Raw genomic sequence first — 21774 nt, 5'->3', positions numbered from 1 at the left:
ATCCCTGAGTTCGTCTTTATCAGTGGGCGACTCAATAAGTTGTATATTGGCGTGCTATTTATGCTATTTTGTTTCATTTCGTATGTGATATTGGACCATACACTAGTTGTCTTTGGATAAAATAGTAGTTGATTTTTTTCGAGCTCAGTATCATATTGTGTTGTGAAAAGTCGAGATGACTATATATATACCAGCTAATGCTTTGATAAAAGTTCTTGTAAGTTCTTATGTCTTTTATAAGCTATAATGGGCTGATGATTAAATATGGTCACATGTTCAGGGTTTTGTGAAATAAGATGCCAGTGTTTCATTATTATATTTTTAGTTTCTGTATAGATGGGTTGAATTTTGTTAACACTACTAGCGGTTGCTCCCGTTTCGCTGGGCAATGTGTTAGCAAGTTTTCCCTTTCTGTATTTTGTGTTTGATAAAAAAAATCGTTGATTTCAGATATTTGATATCCTCGTTTGAGCTTCTTACTGTTTTTTTAAGATCAGTTTTGCTGCTTGTGTTTCTGAGATACCTCAATACTTCACCCTTGATAAATCCTTTCAATGAAAACACTTTTTGGGTGTGAGCAGTGTCTGTGCAGATATTGATATGTTTCAGTTGGTTTGATATTGGTTTTGATATCTTGTATCATACTATGCCTTCGTTAAAGAATCTTTCTCCTTTGTATAATTATGACAGTGTCTAAGAATATTATTTCATTACAGGAAAATTCGTAAGTGAACTTCAACTATCATTATCATTTTGTTTCTCTGTGTTGAAAGCGTTGTAAAATGTGTTCAAGAATTAACAAACATTGTAAGGTCTGATAACTCTGCAAATGCTGATCCGCACATAGGCACGCCCAAGGTTTCATGGTAAAGTTTATTGTTAAAAATAAATTCATAGTTTTCTAGAATAAGCCTTAATAGGCGTAGTCATACTCGCTTGGATCACAGTTTGTGGCTTCTAGTATTTCCTTAAATGAAAAACAAGTGTACATATTTTTTGCATCGAATGTTTCTAGGTAGCAGTCTCGTTGGGGTTTTATATTTTCAATTGAATTAATAAAACTATAAGAAAAATATAGAACCGTGTCTCAATTTATATGTGGTCTACTCTAAGTCACAAAGACATTGATATTTACAAACATTTTTTAGTCTGAAATTGTAGGGTCTTCTAGTCATGCATAATCATGATAATACATTATACAGTATGTTGTTTTAGTATCAATAAAGTTCAATTTGTTTTTTTTCTGTGTTTTCCTGTGTGTTAGATATATTTCAGGGATTTTCTCTAAAAAAAAAAAAAAAAGCCTACCTACCTACCCACTTCCAAAATGGTGGGTAGGGTAAGGGGAAACAAAGATATTTTTAATTGCGGCCTCAGATAAGAAATGCATGCTCTGGAATATTGTATCAACTGGGGGATATACATGTATACTGTAAATTCAGAAATCATTGCAATTTTAAAAGAATGGACAAAAATGCGAGATTAATTATTACGATTTCAGGAAATTCTTCATATAGATATATGTAACAGTTATCAGAATGCAAGTTCTTATTATTGCGAAACTCAACCAGTTGTATTATTCGCATTAATAAAAACCACGGAATAATTTCTGAATTTACAGTACTCCATATGCAGACACTGTTGGTTGCTACATACAAATGGAAAGTTCACAATTGGGAAGCTGAATTCTTTTGTAGCAAATTTTTTCAATCAACCCTCATGGTCAATTTCTAGACAAGATTCAAGGCATTTTTCAGTGTTCTCAAAATATTTTTTCCCTGGTGGTCCTTGCAGAAAATCTGCCGGTCCTCACTATTACATGTATTTCAATTTCAAAATACCAAATATTGTGTAGGTCCTTTACAAAATTTGGTGGTCAAATCATTTGGACCACCACTTTTCGAGAACTCTGAGTTTTAATTGTTAACATTATATCCTTTATTTCAAGTTGTCTTAAATGTTCTTCTACAGCAGCTGACAAAACTGTATGATTATCGGACAATGCTTATTTTAAAGGACTACTCATTACTTGTTATATGAAAAGCCCTGTAACTTTCTTGGTGTTCCCGGCTGTGGTTTTATCCACAAATTTCCCCTCTTTTTGACACTTTTGTATTCGATTTTTCCAACACATCACACACAAAACCCAACCAATATGGGAAAAGGTTACATTTTTACCTACGCAATATATATATCCCCGTCTCATGGGTTTTCGTGCTATTCAAAGAATGCATTGTGATGTCATAATTTCTATTGAAAAAGCATGCATAGTACGAATTCATATGACGTACGAAAACATATGATCTGACCATATAATAAAAAGGTATATATTTATTTAAATCTTAAATTATATGAAAAGGGTTTGGTAACAGAGTCCCCTCTCCATCCAGGCTTAAGGAGTACGTTCATTTGCCAGCTAAAGCAGTAAAGGATGGTTTTATCAGGCTTGAAAAAAATGCTGTCTGGCCTGTAAAAATCTCTCATGCCAATAGAATCTAACTGATTTTTTAGTAAAATCATGAAGACTGTCACTGTTCAACTATAATTAGAAAAGAAAAGCACTGCTACACTTTACTGAATGATTCAAGAATAACTGAAATAAATGATTTGAATACAGATACAAGAGTATACGAAAATAAGAAAAGGGGGATATATTATGGCAAATAATTTGTCAATTATTTCGGTCTTAATTGAACACCTTTAAAGCTTTTTTAATCTCATTTTTCAATGGGGCGGTCATTAGGTACGTCAAGCTTTGCTTAACTAAGAAAAAGACGGAGTCAAAATTGACCTTTTCTGCCGCCATTTCACACTTTTCAAATTTCTCTACAAAAACTGGGTCAAGTGCAATGACATGTCAAGGAAAAGTTAAATGCTGATTTCCTGTGATACTAACACAATAGTCAGGACATACGTATGTTAATATTTTACCTATATAGCTGTAATACTAAGTAAAAATATACACAAAGTTCCGTGTTCGAAAAAATCATGGAAGCCTCCAGTACACAAATGATATCACACACGCACTTCCTTCCCACAATTCCCAGAGTAGTCTATTTTTAGGCGCTCAAGGTAAAGTAAACAAACAGGTGGACGAAAGCCTTCTTACCCAAAATTTAATTTGTCACAAGTAAATTATTATGATCATATTGGTTTGCTGCATAAAAAAAAATCAGAAAATTAGAGTCAATAAATAGTATCCTCTTGAATAATCCCAGGATTTATAAACTATAGTATAGGTATAGACTAATGCTACTGTATACAAATTCTTGAAATTGAATATAAATTCAATAAATCAGAATAATTTTGCAACTTCTTATACTTGTTTTATACTTAAATCATTCCTCATTATTGGCATTGACAATAAGTTTGTGAATGCGTCACAATGCACAGTTGAATAACAGGTGGAAAAGGGGGGATTCTGGAGCTACATAAATGGTTAATGCTTCAACTTTTTACAAGTTGCCTTGTTGGCATGGACCCCTTTTTCAAAATTCTGGATCCACAATTGTATAATGCCCTTTTAAGAAGACCCCAATTAAACAGTTGTCTCACTTAAACGTTATAATGACACATCAGTGTATTTATAAAGAAAGTTATCAAAGTATGACCAAGCTAATTATTTTTAATATACAACCTTTGGCTGTAACGTCTGCTCTTTGGTCGGGTTGTTGTCTCTTTGACACATTCCCCATTTCCATTCTCAATTTTAACTTTTCAACTAATTGACAAACAGTGTTATGCAACGCACGATCTTCAAATTAGTGCATTTTCCTAGAAAAATTTGATGTCACAATGTCTTATGACATGTTTTTTTTTCAAATGACCCCAGGTCAGCTTGGACAATTCATTCATGAAACAGAAATGATAAATTCTTGTACAAATATTTGTCAACTACAATTTTTGCTATATATATATATTTCCTATAAAACTAAATATTTTCAAAAAATTATTGTGAGGTCATATCTATTTGGATTTTCTTCATCATGATGAACTTGGTACTAATGTAACAATAGAAGCACAATTGCCACAGGTTTATTTGGTTTTATTTTTGTTGTGAAGCCTGTCATTTAAGTTTTGAAAGATTTTCTTTAGGAAAAAGCAGTTTTCAAGCAAATTTTGATAAAAAAAAAAAGAACAGGTATGGAGTTCATGCATACTAAACAAGGCTTTTTTTATTCCCATTTTAAATTTTTTGACATCACTGACAAATGAAATACAAGTTTTAAATCTTACAGGGTTTTGGGGTAAAGACAAACATCAATTGGATGATAAAGGATTAAATATGACATCACACACCCTAAGAATGCAATTTACACATCTCCATAATGAATGAAAGAGTTCTATTGTCACAATAATACAGTAATTATCTTTATTTTGCCAAGGATTTGTTGAGATGTTGAACAACAACTTTTGTTAGGAAATTCCTTTCATTTTCATGTGTCAGGCTGAATTTTAAGAAATAGGTGGATATAGCATGGTTTGCTATTATTATCATAATTCTTGTCTGTACATGAGCCTTTTGTTTTCAGCAAGTAATTAGTCAATTTGCTCTTGTGCCTGTTTTTTTTCTTTCACGCCCCTCTCTTGAATATATATTTTATGTCAAATTGGTGTTGCCAAACTATAAACAAAAATCTGTATGCACCAAGAATATGATACTATAAAGATGTTTTCTGAGTGGATCAATACATGCATATATCTATCAAGTGAAGGTATAACCATTTGGGTGTAACCAGGATAGAATTAAATATTGAAGAGCTGTAAGATTTTTATGACTTTAGCAGAATTACAATGGTTGCACCATTTAAAACTAAGAACCAAAGTTGGATTGGAATAGAATCTTTTTGATCAAAGATGTATATATTTAGTAATTTTTCTCTAGTCACTGTCATATAAATTTCTCTATTAGCTGTTTGAAGAAATAATGTCATATCTTATCTAAATCTATTTTTTTAAGTTGAAAAGAAATTTCCATATAAAGACTGGGACTGTTATGGTCAGATAATAGTCCAAGATATAGAGTATTGATAGTTTGTGTAGTATATCATATCAATTGTCAACACATTGTTATGTTTACTGATGTAATTGATACACCATGATTTAACTGTCCACGCGTATTGTACTGAATCTTTACAGGTAAATTAGACTTCCTACATGGTCATCCTTCAGGGCAGAAAGATGACAAGATGCTTGTCAATCAGAGATGTAAAGAGGAAGTCAACCAGTGAAAACAAGTTGAGGGTATACTAGTATATACATATGTTGTAAAATATAACATACACCCTCTTATGGAAGAAACAATATTTTCTTTACTTTTTCCCTTGAAATGTTTACATTGTATATGGGCATTCAAATGAATTGATGTATATAGATATAAGAAGATGTGGTATGAGTGCCAATGAGACAACTCACCGAGCCTTAGCTCACACCGAACAGCAAGCTATAAAGGGCCCCAAAAAATGACTAGTGTAAAACCATTCAAACAGGAAAACCAATGGTCTAATCTATATATAAAACGAGAAACACTTATGAACCACATCAGCAAACGACAACCACTGAACAACAGGTTCCTGACTATCTCTTAGATCTATGTAAACATATAACAGGTCTATGCTAAAAATATGCCATCATGATTTAAAAAAAAAACACTACAGAAGCATTTTGCAATGAACATATTAGTTCAAAGCAAATAGTATTAAAATAAAATGTCCATTCTCACACAAAAGTTAAGAAATGAATTCGCTTTTATCTTCATTTTAATAACCATCAGAACATTGCAATATAATCGGATAAAGTTTTCTGATTTAGTCAATCTAGTGTTAAATAAACAAGTCACAGAAATTTGAGTTTCCTGAAACACAGACATACAATACATAATTTGATTTTGGCAAGCTGTATAAATGAATGAACTAGGTATTCACAGGTTAGGCATTCACCAGTTAAAAAAAACAACACCTGTAAACATTGAGATTTAAAGGCACTAGCTTAATTTTTGTGACTTGCTTAAAATGAAAACATTACAGATACCCTCAGTGCACAGTTGACATTGACCAACTTTATCAGAATAATAGCTTGATGTCCTATGTTGAAGCTAATACAGATATATTTGACTTGCTATAGCAACAATCCCCCATTTTATTGCTATGATAACATCAAATTCAACATATCACTAAATTTTAACATTTTCTGAGAAACCAACCGGATGCAACCATATTGTATTGCCTCCTTTGCACTCACCTCCCACGTTTTCGTAAGTTACTTCATTTTGAAAGTTCAAAATTGGAAAGACAAAAAAAAATTTCTTTAATGGTCAAAAAGAAAAAAAAAGAAAAACCAAACAAAATGAAACCAATCATTTATTAAACAAACAATTGTCAAACTTTGTGAAGTATAATTTAGACAATTTTATGTATTAATATTTCCTTGTCTAAATGACCAAAGCAGGGGTGGATTCAGGCGGGGGCATGGCGGGCGTGCACCCTCCCCCCTAACATTTGCAAAGCATTGGTTGTCCTCAGCTTAATAAAGAATATTTCGATAATTTTACCTAAAAAAAAATTAAGTTTACGCCCCCCCCTAACTTAAAATCCTGGATCTGCCCCCTGCAAAGAGCTGTAATGCCATGATTGAAAAGAAGTGACAAGTACTATAGATAATCTGTACATAAGCTAATCACTTATATAGATACATATGGAGTCAGAATGATCTTTGCAAAAATTCAAACAATTTACAAACAATATGACAATCATTTTATTTTTTTTTCACAACCACTTTCATGTTTTTTAAATATGCAACAAGAATAATGGTAACATCTTTAAAGTACATTGTCTAATGAATCAATATGTTGATGAAATATATAGAACACCAGTGGCAGATCAAAGGACTTTTCCCTATAAAATTAGGGAGGCCCAGCAGTAAAAAAATCAGAAAAATGAAAAAAAAAAAAAAATTGGCCATAAGGGAGTCACAGGTCCGAGCACTATGCACAGGGTTGTAATTGCTCTGAGAAATTTTAACTACACAATAATACTTGATCCAAAAAAAAAATGGGAAAAGAAGAAATATCTACAGTTTGACTCTAAGACATTGGGGTAACTATAGTTTTATTATGTAATGAGTAGTAGAAAGAAAGGCTTGATAATTATCTTTTGCTGCTTAAAGTGAGGATTTTATATCTGTTCACACTTTACATCCAATAGTTGATGACATTTTCTGATACCACACGATAAAGTGTAGAAGTTATGCATACCATAGAACAATATCTTACTCATTGTATAAGAGAAACTACTTTGAGATCTCCCCTTGTCAGTTTTATCATTTGTTTACATAATGAACTGACATCATAGAAATGACAAAAGATATTTTACCTATGATTCTCTGAATAAATTTCACTTACAAATTTGAGTCAGAGTTATCCAGGATGTGGGTGGGAAGTTAAGGTTAACCACACCTGTTTCTAATCAGAGCAATGTCTGCACCTTAAATTTATGGTCAAGATGACCACATAATCTGAGGTCTGTTTTGTTTTTAGATATCAAATCTAATTACAGGTGATTTTTATCAACATTAAATTTTAATGTTTTAAGGCTGTTTTTAACTCTCAGGATTGTGAAGAATATTATTAAAAACCTCTGTGTACTGTTATAAATAAATTAGTTAGTTCTGTGAAAGTGTTAAGACCTAGGCCTATATTTAAAACAACATTTTGACATGCACTCATTTACAGATAAAATCTATAAACAGCTATAGTAAAGCAGTGAGGCATTTTAATGATAAAAAGTGAAAACTCATTTTCGTTGACAAGTATGATTTAATTTGACATTTGAATTCACACACAATTGACCTTTGTCAGTTACAGGTCACTTAATGTTTTTTGGCTACTGTTCAAAGGTCATGTGATGAATAATTGTTCAATTTGTGCCCAATAACTAATAAATCAAAAAAATTATCTTGATCCTCAGGAACTCTTGTTTTAATGAAGGTACATATTACATGTATTGCCATATAACATTAAGAATCAATGTATTTTTACTTTTTATTATCAAATTTTGCCAAACTGATTACTTTGATGAAATAAAAAAATCTGTAAAATTCCAATATGGAATATTAGTGAAAACATGTAAGCAAAACTAAGCATGGATCTCAAACAAACAAAATATTACATTATATTTCTAAGGTACACTCAGTATGAATTGAAATAAACAAAATAACGGTAGAAGTATAAAACCCAAAAGATACCTTTAAGTAGACAGATGGGGAAATTTTGTTTATTTATAGTCGTTGGAGAATTGAGAGGAACCCCATAAAAATCTTCATTGATCATGAGCCCATGTTGATTTGTTGATTGACAAATACAAAAAGTAGCATAAAAGCATAAGTAGAGGTCAGAAATTGAAACTGTACATGTTATCAATATTTCCAAGATGAAAGAGAGATATGCATGCTAGTAAAGACAGACATTGATTAAATGATATCAACCTAGTTCAGGAACAGGTCAAACAGTTCCAGGAACCCTTATGGCATGTCAGCCATATAAACAAAAGAAAAATTAAATCCATGGCTTCAATGAAATTAAGCTTACAGAAACTCCACAAGGCTATTTTAAGAACATGATTTTGAATTCCTTGACATTTCAATGTTTGTTTACATTTTCTGGGGACTTGAGGATTAAGTAGCGATTAATAAGATCCTTTCCCTACAGACAGTGGCTTACATGTAAACCATATGTTGAGGTAATTACCTCTTTATGGGATATTAATTGGCAAGATGACATGATAATCTACTATAATTTATGGGTATAATTTATCTCTCAAGTGAAAGTATTATCAGACAGTTCAAATACATTTTGATAAGAATTTGATACATATACATGATTCCTGTAATTAGCAGTAATCTTTTATATGTCAAGTTCACTTTTTAAAATGGCAAAGCTGGACCCCATCAGTGGGTTTACATTTTAAAGTCATTAAACTATTTTCACATTATTGGAAAGAATATCAAATACATATATGTGTATTTTATTTGAAGTTGTAGATACAATTATGTTTAATCAAGTGGGAACTAAAATGGGATGCTTTTAAATCATAATGTATTTCCATTTTTAAACTTTCACAAAATGAATGTAAAGAACACCATTGTGAACCTTTTTAACATGAGATATAGGTTTTATATATTTGCTGTAGTTGTTTGTTTATAATAAATAATTGATTTCTTTAAGTGCACTATAAACTATCTGATAAAATATATAAGTTACCAGTCATACCACACAGACAATGGGAAAATGATTAGTAGTGATTCAAAGTTATCGTTTTCTCTTACTATTGACTTTCCGTTTCCCATTAGCATAAAAATTAATGCTTTTATATTAATCACAGACACAATATTGAATTTTGATTAAATGGTACATTAAAACACAATAGTCCATATTGTGAGGTTTCTAATGTAAGAACAAAGACCATCTGGGAAAATTGGAATTCTAGTCGACTTTATATAGCCTGTCTCTTAAATATAACATTATAAATCCTGTTGATAGACATGAGGGTCTATATAGAAATTTCTTACAAAAGTGAATGTTACATGACAAGACTCGCATTAAAAGGAGTAAAATAAAAGGAAGGGGTTAAGCATTATATACTCTCTGAAGTAACAAAACTTTCCAAAAATAATCTTTTAATTTCTTTCTGTTTTGCTGTTTAGGTTGAGACTAAAACAGAAAAATATTTGAAGGAGATAATCATATATAAGCAATTTTCTAAGAACCATATTTATACTGATGTTAAACTTTCATTTACATATATTGCTTAGAAGTTGTATGGTGATGAAATTGTTTTGATTTAGGATATTATAGAAAGACATTTTATTAGAATTCTGAAGAGATTTTGAAAAACCATATGTTTTGTAGTTTAGTTTAAACATATTTTATTTGCAAAAGTAGCAAAAGGGATTGGACACAAGTTATAACAACATTAGTGATGTCCTCTCCCTATGTTTTGTATTGAATACAGCACACATTTGACATATTTTCCAGATGCACATTTGACATTATATAAGTGGAGACCTGATGTAACTATTATTCCCTATTGAATTGTATCATCAGCATTGGTATGCATATGGAACCTCAATTGTAATCTTCTATTAATGCAGAAATGATTGTCTTTTTATCAGGTTTATTTTCCACACTTCATTGATTAGCTGTTATTTTATATCAGTTTAAGCATGGACATTACAAGAGCATATGCTATATTTTACAGGCTGTTGTAACAATAGTCTTAAACAGATAATCATTTTAATCATACTGATTATGATAACTTTCCATTGGAATTGTATTCAGTTTCTTCCAGATCCTATATCAGCAATATTTATCCATTGATTTTTTTGCCCCATCTTTTTTTCTACACATAGATTTATGACTAGACCATTCTATATAGATCTTCAGTTTTCAGATAGTGAAAATGTACATTAGTATGTAGATAAGAAGATGTTGTTAACTGCTTGACTAAGACATAGGCTGTATCATTTTGTATAGAAGGCAATAAACGATGGATCATTACAATTAATTGATATTTTTATTTTCAGAGAAACAGGGAATCATTTTTGTGAGATAAGAAGCCACACTGTCTGAAATGCTAACAAGTTTATAAATACCTTTTGTGAAGATGAATCCAAAAGTAAGACATATATATCTATTATGTAAAAATTAAGAAAATATGTTATTCCGGATTGCAATGTGCAATCATCAATGTATTAAAATAGAGTCTACATGATACTGAATTTCTTTTCCAGCAATTTTTGGAATGAAGGCCAACACAATTTTTTTTTTTGGAATGGGAGGGGAAATTGCTGAAAGATGGTGTTAAGTAGTAAATCAGCCTTACAGTATGAAAGTAGATCTTGTGTTTTATTTCTTCTAAACCAGGGCTGGATCGAAGCTGAACCTTTACATTCACTTTTCACTTATACGGCAACACTGTCCCTGGTGAATACAAATATTAATATCTTGCAAAATTGGTGATAGCTGGCGCTATAGATAGTGATAAATGTCAATTACTTTAATAATTGAACTACATTTAAGGAATTGATGAGTATTAAGAATGGCTACAAAATGTACCAAAAGCTTTTATATACTATCCAAACATTTCTATTTAATATATATGTATTCAATATTTTTGTTTTGTTTTTATGGTTTGCATATCCCCTTTTCATCTGAAGATTTAGCCATGAACATACACTATTAACTTCCACTCTCTTTTCATTTTAAAATGCCATGGTGTCTACATTGAAAGAATAAATGCATGTTCCTGTAAAATCCCCTGGGTTACCGTACTGATATTCAATTTTCACATAAGAGATGTCATCAAACAGGGACTTACTTTACATGTCCTAAAGCAGCTTATCTTTTGAAGATTGTATCACTATTTGTTGTAATATTTATTTGAATTTTTAAAAAAGAAATTACCTTGACCCTGTGATAAAATACGTTAAATTTATTTTTCATATTTATTTAATAGCGAAAATGCGAAACCTGTATGTACTAGGTATTTAAATACATATTTACTTTGTGAATTTCATCAATAAATATAGGTCCAAAACCTATAATTAGTTCCCTGCTGATATATAATCTTATTGTTGTGTCATTTAAGACTTTGATTCTGTTTGATCAGGGGCGGATCCAGCCATTTTTAAAAGGGGGTTCCCAACCCAGGATAAAGGGGGTTCCAACTATATGTCCCCATTCAAATGCATTGATCGTCAAAAAAAAAGGGGGGTTCCAACCCCTGGAACCCCCCTGGATCCGCCACTAGTTATATATGTAAATAGAGATGTCTAGGTAAAAATGATTTTGTGAGTATTATTGTACTTACAGGAATAATAAGGTAATTGTTGTAAAACAAAAAAGAAACAGATTTTTGTTTGTTTATAAAACTATTTAACCTAAATGGTAACTTTGTTTTTTTTTTAAAGTACATTAATATGATTAGATTGGATCAAATTAATTTCATTTTTTCCTGTTCTATTTACAAAAAGGTCATTATATTTACTAGTACATGTAGTAGAAAACTGTTACTGTTTCTCACAGTGTGTAAAATAAGCCAGAACTTGATAATTTAAAATACCCTTACCTAATTTATAGTCCACATTTATAATATCCTCTAGTCTTAAATAATAGCAAAATAAATCCGGGAGACATGTGGGTGTTAGATTACCTGGCAGGTAAAAATGTTGTTTCATCAAGTATAACCAGACTTAGAAAGGTACACACGTTTGATTAAAAGTTTTGAAATTGATCAAAATTACAATCAGTAGGACTGCATTCTATGTCTGTGTGCTGCCATAATTAACGAGATTGAAAAATGTAACAGCTGCTGGGTAAATGATGAATTTTATCAAAATCTTTTTGAGAAACTTCATCTTGTGCTTTCACAGGATGTTCTTTTAATAAATGGTTTGAGCTACCCTATATATTTCTGTCTATTAAGAATATTTGTATAAATAATGTTAAACTTTAGTAAACAGTGTGGTTTACTTCAAATAGAAGATTTGTAAACTTTTGTAGTGAGGCAGTTATAAATAGATTCACTAGTATCTACTATCTAAATGTCAGGATTCCCATAGAGAACTGAGGTATTATATGAAAAGTATTTTAATCATTTAGAACCACACACAGGAATGACAACAAGAATTTAGTGTAGGCTGCTGGAAATTTAAATAAAGATTATGTGGTCTTTCAAATTTTTGCAGTTTTGCTTCCTCTGATAGAACTGAACTCTCAACAAACTTAAAAACATTTTAAATATAAAAATAAGGAGATGTAGTATGATTGCCAATGAGACAACTATCCACCAAAGTTCAAATGAAGTGGATGTAAGCAATTATAGGCAAGTGTACGGCCTTCAACAATGAGAAAAACCCATACTGTATGGTCGGCTATTAAAGGCCCCAATATGAAAAATATGAAAAATTCAATTGAGAAAACTAACGGCTTATTTATAACAAAACAATTTATGAAGCATGTATTGTTAATTTGTATGCTAAAACTGCAACATAAAAACCTTATAATGCATGTTTTACTTATATATGCTCAAACTGCATACATATTGAAATAACTTGAGCATGAAAATGTTAGAAAAAAGGTCTAACCAGAAAAGCCATTATAGCATAGGACTGTGCTTAAATGTGTTTGGAATAAATGCAGAGTGCAGTACACACTAAATTTTGAGATAAGAGTCATAGTTCATCACCATGCTTAACAGTCTTAGTAGAAAAAGTCAATTTGAATAATGAATCTACAAAAAAATTCAAACTTCAAAAGCACTTTAATCCACCTTACACCCACACCTTTTAATTTTTGCATTTAGAAGACGACTGACAAGGTAAATTTGATCATTCAGTGTGCATGTTTGGACAAAAAATTGTCAATAATTTAAAGGGTTTTTATTTATAAAGATTGTTTCTCAGCAACTAAATGCTTACATGAAATCCATAATTTGATACTAAACATCCAAATGCAACATAGAAAGGTTCTCAGATGACTGATTTGAAGATGTAATTCTTTTTTTGTAACAACAATTTTATCTCTTAAAATGTACTCTTTTTCTAATGGTTCACTCAGTCCATTTGATCAAAATGTTTGCTGAAGAAAAACGGTAAAATAAAATAAGGTAAAATAAAATAAGATCGTCTACGTTTTCTCCTCAAATGCTCTGTGAAAAACATATGTACAGTCATGTTTAAGATTTATTTGTATCACAGGTTTACATCTTTGTAATTAATATAGGTTAACCAAGAAATAAACTTTGTGTGTATGAATAATCATTTACAGCTTTAAAAACTTAAAAATAAACGCAGTCCATGTTTGAAGTGTAGGTTCAGCACAAATCTTGTAATCAGAATGTATCCAATTTTAAGATAAGAAACCCATGAGGGGATTTAGGGGTTAAAAAAGGGAGATATAACTAAGGGGTAAAAAAATGTTGAGGTGTCTGATATCGGGGATAAAAAAAGTGAGATTTGGGAAAGAGAAGGGGAAAAAATTAGGAAGAGGGAAAACCAATAACAAAAAAAGCATGATTTGCCAGATTTGGGAAATGAGCACCAATGAATTATGGACGAAAGAATCAATTCCCTGAAGATAACATTTCCAAAAATATAACTGTTCTTGTAAAAGTCTTGCCTTAAAAATCTGCCTATTTAAAAATAAGGAGATGTGGTATGATTGCCCTTAATACAACTAACCAAAGATCATGTGCCAAGAATGTGAACAGGTCACTGTAGGGCCATCAACAATGAGGAAAACTCATTCTGTAATCTATATAGTAAGTTTAAAAAGGGCTCAGAATTTCAAAATGTTAAACAATTTTTTTAAAAAATGGCCTAGTATGCTTTGAAACATGTTCTTTAAGATTTTAATGTGCATAGTTTAATGTTTAGAAAGTTGTTATTTTGTTTGGTTTTTTTGTGTGCCTCTAGTCATATTTTTCTCCATTTCCACTGAAATCTTAATAGCAATCTCACAGTGCATTATACGAAAAATATCTGCAAGTTAAACCCTCTGGTCCATATTTAATTCATCCAAAAAGATAATGGCTTGTACACCAAAAAAAAAGCAACACCATTTGACATAAACTCTGAAAAAGTAAAGAAAGTTGGGTAATTGGTTAGGGTCTTGAGACGTCCAATAAGATTTGGCTACCATTTTTCAAGATCTACAAAAGGAGTGTGCTTTGAAAGTTTCCTCAAAACATGACTTGTAATTGTTATAACCTGACAGCTCCCCAAAAAATGGCATTGCCTATCCACTGCCTTCTGACTCACTAGGTAACCATGAGAGTTGCCACCAGTGTCCAACAATCTGATTTTAAGCAGTTTTCCAAAGAAAAATTAATACAAACCCTTAAAACAGTTTCATTTTCTACGACTAATTACATAACACTCTAAAGTAAATATAATTGGTAACTGCAAAGTATGTCATTTATTTACACACTTCTGGTAATAACTTTTTTACTGTATGCAACCAAGCTCGTAAGAATAATGAATTTTTCATTACAGATTGATATAGGTTTAGTTATTAAAACGTGATATGCTGTGTTGTATTAGTAACAACTAGATACCCTACAATGTGAAATAATTACAGGAAATTATATATAGATTATAGTAGGTGATGATAATCAGTAATTTCATTTAATGACAGTCCTATCAATCATTCTATAACATTAGGTACCAGATTAATACACTGTATACAAATACAGATGTACCTCAACCTGAGGACAACATACACAGGTGTTGATAGGTGAATTGGATCACTTCCCTGTTATGATATTATTCCTCTGTCATACTCCTTTCCAGTGATAATGCAAAAGTGGAAATTTTCCGAAAAATACAAAAAAGCAGGAAAATAATACTGCTACTGAATACTATTGTTCAGATCCAGGATTTTGAAAAAAAAAACAGAACTAGGCAAAGTTAGAAGTTGGACATGTAGAAAGTCTTTTCGTTAACCATATATGAAGTTCCACAAGGGGGCCCAGGCCTCCTGTCCCACCCACTAAATCTGCCTTTGTTTTGTGATTAAAGCAGAGATACTTGTAATTACATTAATGAGACAAAAAACCAAGGACATCTTTTATTAAGCACGCACATTTGGAACTGGCAAAGGAACAATAACCACACATTCTTTGTGGCTCCTTCTCTTTAATGCCCTCTAGGAAAATAACTTTTTGCTTAACTTCACTTGTAAAATTTATGATCAATCTTATATGTTAATGGCATTTGAATGGTGGAAGAAATGTTGACAGTGAAATAGAAAAACTTACAAAAATAATTATGTAATAATCAGAATAACATGTAGTAAATAATGAAATTTAGAATAATTGTGGTTATTTTAATTGTATTTGCATGATACATACATGATAAATGAATTGCAAAAACTGTTTCTTACCATAGTATATGAGAACCAACATAGATTTAAAATCGAAATGGCATTTTTGAATAAAACAATATGTTAGGTCCCAACAACACAAGTTAAATAGAAAATAAATCCAGAGGTCACTATTCAATGACCAGCAGTGGACAAGCATCCACACCATATAACAAGCTCTTAATTTTTTACATTCTATAGACAAGTTGTGAATTAATTCATTAGAGAAGACCATGCATCTGACACTACACCAACACCTTATTTTCAATTAGCAAAAATTAAAAACAGCTGCGCCATGAGCGCATGATACGCCCGTCGCATTTTTTATGAATAAAGTTCAATAACTTCTCAAAGTCATATCAGAAATTTGTGAAAAATTAAAGGGAGGTTATCTTAATTGATATAAACCAGTCACCAATGTTTATTGAAAACTGCTCAAAGCACTTTAAAGGTATTGTTCGAAAACTAGGAAATCACCCCTTTTTTATGAATAAAATCCCATGACTCGGAAGTGTAAAATCTGAAAATTGAAAGGGAGCTAACATCAATAGATATAAACAATTCTCCAAAGTTTCTTGCAAATTGGTGAAAGCATTTTTGAGTTATTGTCCAAAAACTGGAAAATCCCCCCTTTTTTATACGCCCGTTTACGGGACGTATTATGGTATACCGTTGTCCGTCTGTCCGTCCGTCTGTCCGTCGTCAACATGTCGGACATTAACTCAAAAATGCTTTCACCAACTTGCAAGAAATTGTGGTGAATTGTTTATATCTATTGACATGAGCTCCCTTTCGATTTTTATAAATTTTAGATTTAACGTTTCCGAGTTACAGGGTTTTATTCATTAAAAAAGGGGGAATTTTCCAGTTTTTCGGACAAAATCTCAAAAATGCTTTCAGCAATTCTTATGAAACTTTGGTGAATTGTTTGTATGTATTGATGTAAGCTCCCTTTCGAATTTTATAAATTTTACATTTTACATTTCTGAGTTATGGGGTTTTATTCATTAAAAAAAGGGGTGATTTTCCAGTTTTCAGCCAATAACTCAAAAATGCTGTCACCAATTCTCATGAAACTTTGGTGAATTGTTTATATCTATTGATGTAAGCTCCCTTTTAATTTTCATAAATTTCTAATATGACATTGAGAATTAATTGAACTTTATTTGTTTATAGTCTGACAAAAGATTTACTAAGTATTGCACAACAGCAAGAAATCTTTAATTGAATATAAATTCAATTCATAAAACCAATTTCAAGATCTTTGACTACATTTATTCAGAAACCTATAATATGTCAAATATTTAATTACAATCCAAATTCAGACCTGAATCAAGCTTGAATATTGTGTCCATTTTTGCCCAAACTGTTCAGGGTTGGACCTCTGCGGGCGTATCTAGCTGCGCTCAGCGAAGCAGTTTATTAATGAATAAAACCCCACAACTCAGAAACGTAAAATCTAAATTTTATAAAAAACGAAAGGGAGCTCACATCAAGTGATATGAACAATTCACCAAACTTTTATGCAAATTGGTTGAAGCGTTTTTGAGTAAATGTCTGACATGTTGACGACTGACGGACAGATGGACGGACTTGACAGACGGACAACGGTATACAATAATACGTCCCATAAACGGACGTATAAAAACAGATAAAAAAATCGGGAACCTGCATTCCTTATATAAAGAATTCAATTTCTGATCGAAAATTTAATTATCAATTTGTGGTAGTATGGCGGCTGGACAGGCAGATGGCAAGAGAATTAGCTGTTTTCATGTATTAACAAGAACTATTCAATTAAGCATTTGAGAACCATTCAGCCAATGTATTTCAAATTTGGATATTTTGTTTCTCATGACAAAATAGAGGTCAAGTTAGTTATTGAAAGTTTTCTCTTTTGCTGTTCAAGATTTATATTCCCTGATTAATTGGATATTGACACATTATGTCCATTCTGTTCAATAAGTTCAGGATAATTTGATCCAATTAAATTTTTCAAATATGCTCATTACATAATGGAGGTCAGGATTAGTTTTAGCGATTTTACTTTTGCTGATCAGGAGATATGATCCTTGATTGCTTGAACAATGGTATTAATTAATATATATGTAACAAAAAACCCTGGTTTAGTGTCATTTTGACAACTTCTTGTCATGCATTGAATTTATATATATCAAAGTTTGTCAAAAGGGTCTTTTTGATAGGTAATGTTCAGTGCTTCCATGCTCAAAATAAGTATCCACTTTATAGTGGGTCTCATTGGGGTGTAAGCGTGATGCGGGATTTGCCAATTTTTTGTAAGCTTGACATGTGAAAGTCAAATTATTTTGCGTAAAAACGGGAAACGAAGTTGGGCGGGACACGTGAAATTACAAGCTCTATTATTACAATGATAAGCAGGATACAGGATTCTGACAAAACAATAAGCGGGATCCAGGATCAGAACCCCCCTTATGAGACCCCCTTTATACCTTCATTTTGAATAAACAGATTTTATCTTAAAATTACACCAGTTTTTTTGAAGACTTTAAACCTGTGCTAGTGACTTCCTCTATTATTGATGTTTACTGAAACCAGCTGAGATTGTAATAATTTGACCTTGAAATGAATCTATTCCAGTTCACTGGGTTTTTCATTTAGAATGAAAACATGTAAACTTTATTTTTCTATCAATATAAAGATTAAAGGAAACATTAAACCTGTTTAAAAACTATTTTCAGTTAAGCTGAAATCCAGATATGTTAGACAGTTTATCATTACACAAATATAGTCTAACACTCTTAAAACATACTGCCTTATTTTCCCGCCTTTTAATACTACAAATTGTAATAAGATTTGGAAATATGTCATTGAAAACTCCTTACATGAAAGTATACACTGGGAAGAAATAAACAAAAAAGATACAAGCAACCAAAATAAGCAAGTGTTACAGCATATACTGAAAAGTAGTAATTACTCGTGTTAAATGTCAAGAGGCCACCAGTCTTAGGGTGTGGGGAGGAAATAAAAAACCATAGGAGGAAGGAAGACAGACAACACAAGAATAGTATGAAAAAACACAGAAATAACCCCCCCTATATTGTTCTAAATGATTAATTTTATTTTTACAGGCAGAAAGGATGATCTCTTATCAATAGGATTACAACAGAGTAATAAGTAATGGGACCAGTCCATGTACGAGTTATCGATTGACAAGAGAGGTGAGAAAAGCTAATGGTCATTGAATAACATAACACCTTTTCCAAGGACATATCTTACAGATTGTTACATTCAGACTTCAAGTCAATGAAAATGAACTGTGACCTTTGATTATGCAAAACAGACAAATTAGATTATTCATAATAATAATTTCACATATCCGTTCGTAATTCGTTTTATATTTAAGTGCAGATAATTTGCCTTAAAAGCATAAGTTACCTTTATGAAATAGACATTGACATTAAGTGCTGTGATTTGTAACAGACAGTTGAAACCTGCTCATGAATTTTAAAGAGTTTGTATTATAAACCGATTTAACTATAATATGAGTTGTACATATTATTGTCAGAATTGATAATGTTTTCCAATTTTCATATAAATATCCACCAAAGTTTTAACTAAGTTGCCAATATAAAGATAAGGAAATATGTTATGATTGTGGATTGAGACAACTGTCTGCCAGAGTCCAAATGATGTGGATGTTAGAGTTCTTTTGTAGAGGATTAGTGGACATACAAGAGTTGAAACCTCAGTCAAGGCAAAAGTTGTCAGCATATTGTATGTGCAATGGAGGTGAAAATATTGAAAAGTTCTTATATGATTAAATTGATATGGCTATGTACTCTAATAATTTGTACATTACAATCTTAGGCAAGAGAGCAAGACTGAAATATGCACTTAAATTAGTATAAACATTTATAACACATATTCACAAATATAATTTTACTGTTTTTTTGTTTTTAAACCTAGAATTCTAATTTAAATTCAAAGTCACGATAATAAAATCAACTCTTGCCCTAAATCTAATATTTGATTTAGATCTGATAAGTGTCATTATGACCATAACAGTCAGTGCCCTCAAAGGCCATGTTATCTTTATTGGTGATAAAACTGGACAGTGGGTATTTACCTTACTGAAAAACAGGCCTGTAATTTGACAAGTGTAATCTGTTATGAGATGCTTAACACAGATTATACAGGGCTTGTTATTAAATCTTACTGTCATAATTCAAGATGGAGGAGAAAAATAATTCACCAAATGAAAATTTTACAAAAATAATTAACAGGAAATTGTTTGATCACTGTTTAAATATAGATAGAGTAATATTGTGCATGTATCATTAGCTGATGCTAACTTCTACGTCATTTGGTCTCTGGTGAAGAGTTGTCTCATTGGCAATCATACAACATCTTCTTATTTATATATGAAGAGCAATTCTATTTGAATATTACTAAAATTCATAAAGTTTTTTTAATGTCCCCTAGGGAGTTTCAATATGAGAAGATTATATGTTTTTGTATTAAAAACTTAAAATGGTGAATAGCCTATTTTTGTTTTGTTTCAGTCATTGTATACTAACCAAACAAGTATTCCCTCACAGTGTTTGTACAATATACTTTTTGTTCTATGTTCTTTTTTTTACTGTGTATTGAACTTATTTCAGAAATAGATTTCCTTAGAATGGTAAACACATATCATGTACCTGTGCCCAAGTTATCATGTAAATATTCCCTAATATGCTCTTACCTTCAAAAGCAACTTTCATTTCTATGATGACATCATATGATATGCATCTGTGTTGACATCATTTTTCACCACAAAACAACAAAAAATGAATGAGAATGAAAAATCTTGCTGTAAACCCCAAAAAAATACATCAAGTTTCATACAATTCTTTTGTATCAGATTTCACTGAATAAAATTGATTAGTCAATTTAATAGTTACCATCATTTTGGATAAATCTTTATGTGTTGACAAATACTAAAGGTGAAGTACAATGTTTTGCTCCTGTTTATTGCAAGTGCAGCAATTTTCATGAAATACCTTGATATTGTTTGACAAACAATGGTTACTTTATGAAAAGTAAGGTCTAAGAAAAGAGCACATGATTTAAACAACGATAAAACATACCGGTAGTTAATTGTGGTAGAAAGTATAGCACTGTTTTACCATTGTAAGAAAAAGATAATATTGGAGAAACAAACCTACTACCACAGATCATAAATAATTTGAGGTCAGTCTAGCTGATATATTTGCCAAGGAATCAACAGAATATATAATTCCCACTGATATATTTTGTAGGAGGAAAATCCCAGGATAATACTGACTGAAAGAACATGGACATGTTTCTGATCATATCAAGATTAATAATAATGCAGGAAGTTCAGTAACTACATTAGGAACCACAGTTGGACTTATGACTGTTAGACATATACTTCCTAGGACTCCCTAGGAGAGTCATTTTTACTTTCTAGAAATCCCTAGGAGAGTCATTTTTATACCCCCGCCGTAGCGGTGGGGGCATTAAGTTTTACCCTTGTCCGTCTGTACGTACGTATGTACGTACGTCCGTCCGTACGTCCCAAAATTGGTTTCCGTTCTCTAACTTGAGTTTGCCTCAACCAAATGTTATGAAACTTATACACAATGCTTATTACCACAAAACGCAAATCAAGTTTGAATTTTGGTGGCATCACTTTAACCGTTCTAGAGTTATGCCCCTTTATAAATGGAAAAATTGCAAAATTTTTAGTTTCCATTCTCTAACTTAAGTTTGCCTCAACAGAATGTTATGAAACTTATACACAAGGCTTATTACCACAAAACACAGATCAATTTTGAATTTTGGTGGCGTCACTTCAACCGTTCTAGAGTTAT

General features: G+C 31.4%; 1 protein-coding gene and 1 long non-coding RNA gene across 13 annotated transcripts in view; one reads left to right on the top strand and one right to left on the bottom strand.

Moving 5' to 3' along the window:
* Positions 1–21774, bottom strand: part of LOC127736479 (band 4.1-like protein 2) — an 88104-nt gene that overhangs the window by 50079 nt on the left and 16251 nt on the right. The window contains exon 1 of one of the 12 annotated variants that reach the window (XM_052247676.1): positions 12123–12209. The exons of 10 other annotated variants lie outside the window; for them this stretch is intronic. The gene's annotated coding sequence lies outside the window, so the exon portion shown is untranslated. Of the gene's footprint in view, positions 1–2931; positions 3058–12122; positions 12210–21774 lie in introns of those variants that run through there. One more of the 12 variants, XM_052247489.1, reaches the window with a different exon arrangement.
* On the top strand, positions 5104–21389 carry LOC127698170 (uncharacterized). Its single transcript, XR_007980742.1, has 4 exons — positions 5104–5244; positions 10579–10670; positions 19027–19116; positions 21199–21389. It is a non-coding gene; the product is annotated as an uncharacterized LOC127698170 (long non-coding RNA).

This window comes from Mytilus californianus, unplaced genomic scaffold (assembly GCF_021869535.1).
Source record: "Mytilus californianus isolate M0D057914Y unplaced genomic scaffold, xbMytCali1.0.p SCAF_1, whole genome shotgun sequence".
Taxonomy (NCBI): domain Eukaryota; kingdom Metazoa; phylum Mollusca; class Bivalvia; order Mytilida; family Mytilidae; genus Mytilus; species Mytilus californianus.
This window is presented reverse-complemented; position numbering and strand designations above follow the sequence as displayed.